Below are 9,720 nucleotides of genomic sequence, written 5' to 3' on the forward strand. Positions count from 1 at the left end.
GTAGTGCTAATGGCATCTTAGGCTATTAACCTGAATATTATGAGGAAATTTTCAAAGGCCACTTGAAGTTATAAAGCAAAACTTTATCATTCATCCAGGTCCTGTACTCCAATAATGTCCTTAGAAGACAGGGGTTGATTGTAGCTTAGTTTATCAAGGAATAGTTCATAAGAATAGTTTAAAAGTATCACAGCAAGAGAGGCCTCCTAAGATGCCCTGAATGCAGCCCAAGGATGTCACCTTTTTATTTGCCCTTTGGTCACTGCTTGGCTGTGATTACCACATAGCTCACCTTTATCTGCCCTCTGCTTTCCACCTCGATCTGACTTTTAAGTCTTGGCTTGTGATATAGTCACAAATCTCTAACCCAACACAAATATCCCTTATTAAAAACAGCAAATTTTCAAATGCAAACAGTTTTCCCCTAATCAGGATTACAAGTCATATGAATTCCATTAGTCAAAGAAGGCAAAAGAGGAAACTGAATAAATTAAGCAATTTGTTTCTCAGATGTAGTCAACGAAGAATTTGTCCCTGGATATTTGTTCTAAAACATATGAACAACTAAAGTCAAAATGTTATTAGTTAGCGGGAATCTGCTTTAATACATGCAGTACAAAGAAATGGAAGGTGTCCAAATATGAGTCCAAAGTCTCACAATGGACTCTTCCCACACTCTCTCACTTTGCTTCCAGTTTGTTCCAATACTCAGACATGTTTGGAGTATGGGCACCAAGAAATGACGTGAAATCGCCACTGGGATCATTGTAGTTCATCTGAGCATGTCAGAGACCAAAGGACTGACTGTTACTACATGTAGTCTTGAGTCTGAGTGAATGGGAAAAACCAGACTGAACTGTAAAACAGGTAGCAAGCTGTCAGGAGAATGGCAGCCTGTGATTGACAAGTAGCCAGGACCTGGTGCATACTTCAGGTTGAACACAGAGGACAATGACCACAGCATATGTGAAATTTCAGCAATTGCAGTAACTGTTTCCATGGTGGTTTCTAAAGACCTTAAGAACAAATGAAGCCAGTCTTTCAGGAAAATATTGCAATCTGTAAAAGAAGAAATTCTTTTCAAAGAGAGCTGCAATGATATTCACAGAAATAAACTTGAAAAAAATTTAAATAATTGAGCTTGAACTATAGGAATTTATTGTAATTGAAAATTTTGACTTGCAGGAACAAATTGGTTAATTTATCCAATTCTTCTTCCTAGTTTGTGTGAGAGTGTTGCATGTGTGAGTGCCTCATTGAGTTAGTGTCTTTCCAGGTGTCCTTCTAACCAATCCAATCAAAACACTTGGAATTTCCTTAATTAATCTTGTAGTCAAATATAAAGTGTTTCCTTTTACAGTTGTCAACATTTCCGCCTTTTTCTAGAAAGGAACGGAGTTTTTCACTGACTTAAATTTTAAACGTTACATTTGCTTCCTTTAAGTTTTATTCTTTATTTCCAGCCTCAACTCAGTAGTGGCCCAATAGGGATGAGGTGTTCTTGATTCAGTATCTGTTAAGGCCAGCGTGTCCCTCCTGACAACCTGTGTCCCTTCTCACAGAGCCTTGCTCTCTTGCTGTGCCAGTCCACAGCACCTTACACTCTCCACCTTTATGAGTCCAGACACTAGTTTCACCTGACTGGCCCCCCAAACATTTACATTGTTCTGAATTTTCCCCAAACTTGACTAATTTGCACAGAGATATCTTCTCTGTGGCTAGATTGTGATGTCTTTAAAGTTAGAACCACTGCATGTATTTTTTTTTCTTCCTTATGTGTAGTTCACTCTTGAAGCTCCCGGCCCAAGTACAGGGTTCATAATCCGGGTGCAAGTCAACACTTGCATACAAATTCCTCAGCAATCAAAGAGGAAGGAGCTTGGGCTTTACTGGGGCATTCTAAAGTGTCAAGTAAGAACGTGGAGTTAATACTAACAGCATGTCAGCCTATGGCATGATAGCGTGTCTTGACTTAGTCACTTGAGCGCCAGCAGCTCAGTGGAGGATGGAGAAACAGTCATAGTTACCTTCATTTCTCAGATTGCCTCACACTGATTGAATGTGCAACTGTCTCTCAATTCAAAGCTTTGGGCTAGCATCAAGTTTTTGAAACATTTTTATGTGGTAAGAGACAGGGATCGAATTTCCTTTTCTACATGTGGCTATCTAGTTTCTCAGCTCCATTCCTGGAAGAATATACTTCCCCTTCTCCCCAGTGCATATTTTTTTTAGCCCTTTTGTTGGAAATCAGATAGCTAGATGACTCTGTATGTCTGTTTTTCTACCAGCACCATGATGCTTTTTTTTTTTAAAAATAAATGTCAGCAGTATAATTTGAAATCAGATATTGTGATACCTCCAATACTGAACTTTTATTTGTTGGTTGGGTGGTTGTTTTTCTCCAGATGGCTTGTTTGTTTGGAGTCTTTTGTGCTTCTCTGTGAAGTTTAGGATTGTTTTCCTAACTCTGAAGAATGTTGTTGAACTTTGCTGGGGTATAGTCATTTCGTAGTGTTAATTCTGCTGTGCCCTGGGCATAGAAAATCTTTCCATGCAGAGGTCCTTCATTGTACAGATCCTTCACCAACTCTGTAAGATTTCTTTGGGGGGGGGCTCTGTTTCCTTGCTTATTCTACTTTATGGCTATTGTGAGTGGTACTTTCCCCATGATTTCTTTCTTAGTACTTCTGCTAATGGTGTAGCTGAAATGGTATAAAAAAGCTACAGGCTTTTGAAATTATCATTTTATTTAATGGTTTGCTTGTTTGTCTTTTTATGGAGCCATGCCAGGGTATGTGTGGAGGTCAGAGGAACACTTACAGGAGCTAATTCTTGTCTTCCTCTCTATGGGACAGGGATCAAGCCCACGTTACATTTGGTGACAAGCACCTTTACCGGCTAAGCTGTCTTGTCGGCCCACTACTGACTTTTGTATGCTGATTTTTGTATCCCTGATACTTTACTAAAGGCACTTATCAGAACTAAGAGTTTCCTTAATGATCTTTAGAACCTTAAGTACAGGCTTGTTTTGCCTGCAAACATGATTTGACTCTTTCTTATTTGGCTCCCTCATTTCTTTCTTTTGCCTTACGCTCCTGAAGTATCCATATTGTTTAGAATGATGGACTTTTTGTTTTGTTTTGCTTTTTGTGATTTTTTTTTGGGGGGGACAGGGTTTCTCTGTGTAGCCTTGGCTGTCCTAGACTCACTTTGTAGACCTCACAGAGTTTTGCCTGCCTCTGCCTCCCAAGTGTTGGGACCAAAAGCATGAACCACCACTCCAAGCTGATGGACTTTTTTACAAGTGTGAAACATGTGCAAATTACTATGATAATATTTACATAGATTCTATATTTAGTAAAACTCTTCTGTACTAACTACTTTTACGTACACATTTCATGAATGATAAAGCTGGAGCCAGACAGCAATGAGTTAAATTGCCCACGTAAGTGGTTGTTTTAGCAGTCTAAAAGGCATATTTTCAATCACCTTAATTAATATTTCTTGATGTTTTATTTTTATGAGAGAATTGTTTGCATGGATATTGAGTCTGCAAACGTTTATGGAAGCTTCCCTGAAATCACTTAACAGTTCATTTTGCAATTGTGTTTTCTCTGCGAGTTGGCATGTAACTTTCATCATCCTGTTTTAGTGGCGGAGCACATTAGCACCAAGCGTTCTTGTAACGGAGCATGGAACATTGCTCTGTCGAATGCGGTTTGCAAACACCTGCTAAACAAACAAAAAAGTGAAGAGGAAGAGGGAAGGATCCTTGTCTGGTTCTGAGAACACTCCTGGCAGTAAACTGATGGGTTTTTCTCCACCATTCCGGGATGCCAAGGGCTGGAATCCCAGTGTGTTAGCTTCCTAAGATCTTGTCACTATCAAAGGCAGCTGGATGAAATGTTGCTTCAACAAGCCTAAACTTAAAAAAAAAAAACCAAACAAACCAACAAAACTATTGCCCAGGGTTCCAGCTGGCAGCTTGAGATATTGCCGCCTCTGTTTTTACACCAAACTGAAAGTCTCCCCAAGTTTCCCCACATCATCCTCTTCCTCTTCTGGAGCATTGAGTGCAGACTGCATTAGCTAGGCAGCCTGCATAGTCAAGGATGTTGTGATTGTGAGCCTGCTATACAGCCCTTTCTCTCTACTTATCCCAGGCCCTTTCTTAGTCCTGCAAATACTGCTGTGCACCGCTACTGGCAGACTGAAGTGTAAATCAAGAAAATATAAGCATGTTGTTGAAGTTTGTTTTCTGTTTGCATAAGTACTTGAAACATTGCAGAACCCTTTGTTGGCTGATGGATACAATTATAAATGAGCAACGAAGGCCTACAGACTGATGACCATTGAGGCAGTCTTTTCCCTCCGAGGCAGGACTGGTAGAACTAAAAGAAAATTTTTGATCCTAAAGAAAATTTTCATCCTTGAAAGTCTTCAATTTAGGTTTCTTGTTTCTGTTTTGGAAGGCAAGGCCTATGAGGTGGAGGTGGCCAAAGGAAAATGAGCCGATTAGGAAAAACTTAACCTCTCACTCAACTGGGTGGAAAGACGCTAGGCTCTAATGTCACCTGCAGATTGTGCACCTGTGACAAGAGAGGAGGCCCAACGGTAGAGAAGGGTGACTAATCACCGTGGGTAAAACAAGCAGGAGTAGAGCAGGGAAAAGCCTGAACAAGCTGGTGAGATGCATGCAATCACAGTCTAGGCAAACCATGACCCATGCTCAAGCTGTTGCTGCACTCTGACTCAGGTCCCAGTGGAGGGAGAGGATTTGCAACCTACAGCAGCAATGCGAAGGGGAGTTCAAGCATAGATGAGTACTCATAGGGAGGTCTTTGGAGAAAAATAATCCTTAACAAATTCAACCTTGCCAATAAAGATGTTTCTTAGAGGTCTCGCCAGGGCCTCTTACCTTCGGAGAGAGGCAGCTGGATTTGGGAAAGCAGCCGGTCTTTCTTGTTGGCCTGGACTGGTATATTTTACAGAGTCCTGTGGCTCACAATGTCATCACCGTTTTGCACAGGTGTCCAGGGAGGTAATGACCCACATATGTTTCTGTTACATTCAAAGTGACGGTGACAACAGGAATGTTTGCCTATACCATATGGCACTCACATTCCTCCTCTCTGCTGTAAAGCTGGAGACCAGAAAACACTTTTCCTTCCTTCCTTTCTTCCTTCCTTCTTTCTTTCTTCTTTTATTTACATATATCCCAATAAGGGGGAAGGGAATGAGAGAGGAGAGAGGAGAGACAGAGTACAGGGAGAAAGGTATATCTCAGTGTGGTTTGAATGAAAAGAGCTCCCATAGGCTCAGAAGGACGGTCACAATTAGGAGGCGTAGCGTTGTTGAAGTAGTCATGGCCTTGTTGGAGGAAGTGTGTCACTAGAGGAGTCTTTGAGGTTTTAGAAACTCAAGCCAGGCCCAACATGGCCCTCTCTTCCTGCTGCTTGCCAATCTGGATGTAGAACTCTCAGCTGCCTATCCAGCACCATCTTTGCCTGCATGCTACCATGCTTTCCACCAGGAGAGTAAGGGAACTAACCCTCTAAACTGTAAGCCAGCCCCAGTGAAATGTTTTCTTTCATAAGCATTGCCATGGTCATGGTGTCTCATCACAGCAATAGAACCCAAACTACAAACTACCCAGCATTCCATGGCGGATTCTTCATGAGTAAGGATAGTTATGCAAAGTTGGTAACCAGGAACACAGGGCTGTCTCTCAATGCACACTCATCAGCCAAGAACATGGAATCAATCCTCCTGAAGCACAAAGACCTCCTTTTAATGTTAGAAGACCAATCATCTCGATTTATTTGGGGTTATTTCAGTTTGCATACTGAAAGAGTCACTTCTCCAGAATTATTTCCCCGAGATCCAGAAAGTCCTTAAAGCAATAGGTATGCAAAGTGAGTGAACGCACACAACACCCTCACAGCGGTTTAAACAAATGACAAAAAACAAAGCTCCTTTCACTGTCAGCTGAGAGTTTCATGGGTCACTCTCCCCCTGTAATGGTCCTGAGGTCCCACTGTCCCATTGTCCCTGTGCTCCTGTAGCAGATTTCTCTCAGTTCCCTGGTCTCTATCATCTCTGTCAAATGACACAGAACAAGACACACAGAGAAAAACAGAGTAGGCCGAGCTCATTACAGGAATGGTATAAGGAACCCTCTAGGGTAAGAGAGAGAGACAGCAATGACCAAAGACTCCACTGTGGAGAAAAACACTCCCACAGGGTGAGGATAGAAAATAGCCAGAGAGGCCACTCTGCCAAACCAATATTTTTAGGTAACCTTTACACTGTTTCTTAACATTTCTAGGACAGGAAGCTTTGGGAGAGGAAACATTTTTCTATCCAGGTAATCCACACCCCATTTGGAATATGTCTTATGGAAGGACATTGTAGTATGTCTTTGTTCTTTGTCAGGAATCCTCTTGCTAGATAGTAATCTTATGGTTGTGATGGCAGTTTAAAATGCTGTATGTTCACCCAGGGCTAGAATAGATGTAGGACCTGGACTCCATTCTTTTGAATTGTAATCAAAGTCCCTCAGTTTTCTTTCCTGATTTTATAAGTTACTGATTATGAGGAAGGACTCCATTTTCAATGACCTTCAAGCATACTGATACCTAACAGATATTAACAACCATTAACTACAGTTCACAATCATAGATCATCCACTGTGTGTTTCTCCAAACCATAAGCTGTAAACACACATCATTACAAACATTAGTGTTTTATTGAGGTAATGCTAGTTTAATATTTTTAATATTCTGATTATAATAATCATGTTTCCTAGGTGTGCAGACAATAAAAATAAGAATAGTAATGACATTGGCAACATCACTAACTGGACAACCGTAAAACTGAAGGCCAAATGACTGTGCTATTTTATTGATAGACAGAAGGACACATAGAGCTGAGTTGTGGAAATAAGCAACAGAGTACACTGCACAGTGTGATAAAAGCATATATACAAGGTGAAAACCAACCATGGTGGAAGCATGGACCAGGAGATGCAGTTTCACAAGTCTTGCAAATACTTGAATCCAACCAAAGTTTTCTTGACTAGTGAAAGAAATCCAACGTGCATTTCAAAACAATGGCCAATGAGTTGATGCCCATCTATTTGGGCAAATAGGTGAGTGTGCATCATCATCACTGCCCCAATTTCCCCCTGAATTCAAGACAAGAGGGAACAGCTAAAAACTTACCAGAGAATTAAAGGGTAAATTCTGATAATAGATACACTGACCTTCTGCAGTGTTGATCCTGTCTAAGCTGACCAATAAGCATAGCTTCTGAACTTTATCAGGATATGTGTTCAGTCAAGGAACAAATTATCTGCCTTCAGAGCTGTACTTTGATTTCTAATTCTGGATCATCAAAATCTATGAATATTTTATTTGTTTTGCTTTGTTTTTGATACAGAGTTTCTTTCTGTAGCCTTGGCTATCCTGGACTCACTTTGTAGACCAGGCTAGGCTTGAACTCACAGAGATCCACCTGCCAGTGCTGGGATTAAAGGCGTGTACTGCCACGCCCAGCAAATATTTTAATGTGTGTGTGTGTGTGTGTGTGTGTGTGTGTTACTCATTATTCATTTATTTGTTTTCTTGAAACAGAGTCTCTCCATGGGGAATTGAGAGGATCAGCTGTGGAAAACAGTTCTCTTCTCCCACCATGTGCTGGGAATCAAACTCAGGTGTTCAGTCTTAGCACAAGCTCTTTTACTCACTGACCATCTCTCTAGCCCCGAATTACATACTTCTAATGGGATCATAGAAAGCATAAACGATTCTATTGATATTTTACCCACTATGCTCCTCTAGTTGCATACTTAGCAGATGGGGCAAACGTAAATTTAGACAACTTGATCCCATATGTACTTGCAGATTCCATTAGAGGCGTGTTTAGAAATGGATACCAGTGTTATAGATCAGAGAAAACTATTTTATGGTTGTCCAACATTTCAACATTTTGGCATGCCCTCCAAAACTTTAGCAAATGGTAAAGATGCAGTATGTTTAAAAGTATGGTCAGGACACTTTTGGTGCTCCTTCTTTCAAGACAGGGAGATAATTCTTTCCCCTTGTGCATGGATTATACTTACTTCTCATTACAAATATATACATATATATATATAACATGGCAGCAGTAGTAGATACTATTCTGTTATGTAACTGCTGTCCTTCTCATGTTGGGTTCCCTCTTTCACGCTCCCTCTTGACTCCCCTACTCTGGATGAAGCCAGCTGCCCGTGTGAGGACTCCAGGCTGATTATGCACATATTGAGAAACTGAGTCCAGGCCACCGCCAGGTGAAGGACTTTGGATTATAGAGTCTCCTTCAGATGAGTGCTGAGATTGGAGAACTGCATGAAGTGCCATGGAAACAGAAGCATTTGAATTCATCATTTTGAGCTGCTAACTTTAAGGGAATGTCTTACATAGCGACAAATAATGAATCCAATATGCTTCCTTCCCTAACTCTTCCTGTCACCCAACCTCCCCAGTTACTGATATTTTAGCCCATTTTCCCCTCCTTGTTCCTGTCACATATGACAGACGTGTTAACTGGCCAAGGCCAGAATTGCTCTGAATCCATCTCCTTCAGCTTCTTCATGGACACCATCTGCTAATTAGTCATTGCCTATTATGATGACAATAGTTCCTATTGTCATCTCCTTCTTCGTCTCTATGGTTACAACCTGAATGTGTTGTTTCAAACTCTCCTACAATTAACCCATTCTTAAATGACACTCTAGTGCTGCAGTTCTTAACTTAGGATCGAGACTTGCATGCCAGATACTTACATTATGACTCATAACAGTAGCAAAATTACAGTTAAGAAGTAGCAACAAAACAGTTTTATGGCTGGGGTCACCACAGAACGAGGAACTGTATTAAAGAGTCGCAGCATTAGGAAGGTTGAGAGCCACTGCTCTAGTGACTTCTCTACTGCATCTCTTCCTCTCCAGAGTGGAGCTTCCTAAAATAACTGTCTTTGTTTCCTCCACTTTGGCTTAAAAACATCATACTAGCTCTGCTTGAATGCAAGGAATTCTATCTTACCTAAACTCCATCCACTTAACTCCAAAAGACCCTCCTCACACATCTCATCCGGGATGTTTTCTCTTTATCTCCAACTCAAAATATTAAATGTTAAATTTCTTCTATGTCTCCCTGTTGCAGGAAGGGCTCTGTCAGTTTTGATGTCTGGACTCTGATTGTCATTGTGTCTCTCTGTCACTCTGTCCTTGTCTAGCTAAATATCACTCTCTGTGTGTCACTCTGTCCATGACTAGCTAAAAATCACTGTGCCCACCCCCATTTCCCTCCTCTCTGTCTAATGTTTCTATCCATTATACTGAATTCCAGCCTTATGGAGCCTTTAACAGCCTCTGTATTCTCCTGGTTCTCTGGTGTGTACATGCTCTTCTCTTTTTCCCTCCTTTCCCAGACAACTCCTGATACCCTAAGAGGTCTTGCCTGAGTCACCCAGAGGGTTGTGACTCTGCTCAGAGCCCCCACTTCTTTGATTTACCCTTATCAGAGAGAGAGCATATGCAAAATAGTAAGTATTTTGCTGCCCTGGTATATATTTTGTTTGTCAATATCTCCCTAGCACCTAGAACAGTTTTTGTTCATAACGATCAGCCGCATGATCACTATTGTTTATATTAAGTACAAAGTTGAATATAAACTACTA

The sequence above is a fragment of the Meriones unguiculatus genome, chromosome 11 (genome assembly GCF_030254825.1).
Source record: "Meriones unguiculatus strain TT.TT164.6M chromosome 11, Bangor_MerUng_6.1, whole genome shotgun sequence".
NCBI classification, from domain to species: Eukaryota; Metazoa; Chordata; class Mammalia; order Rodentia; family Muridae; genus Meriones; species Meriones unguiculatus.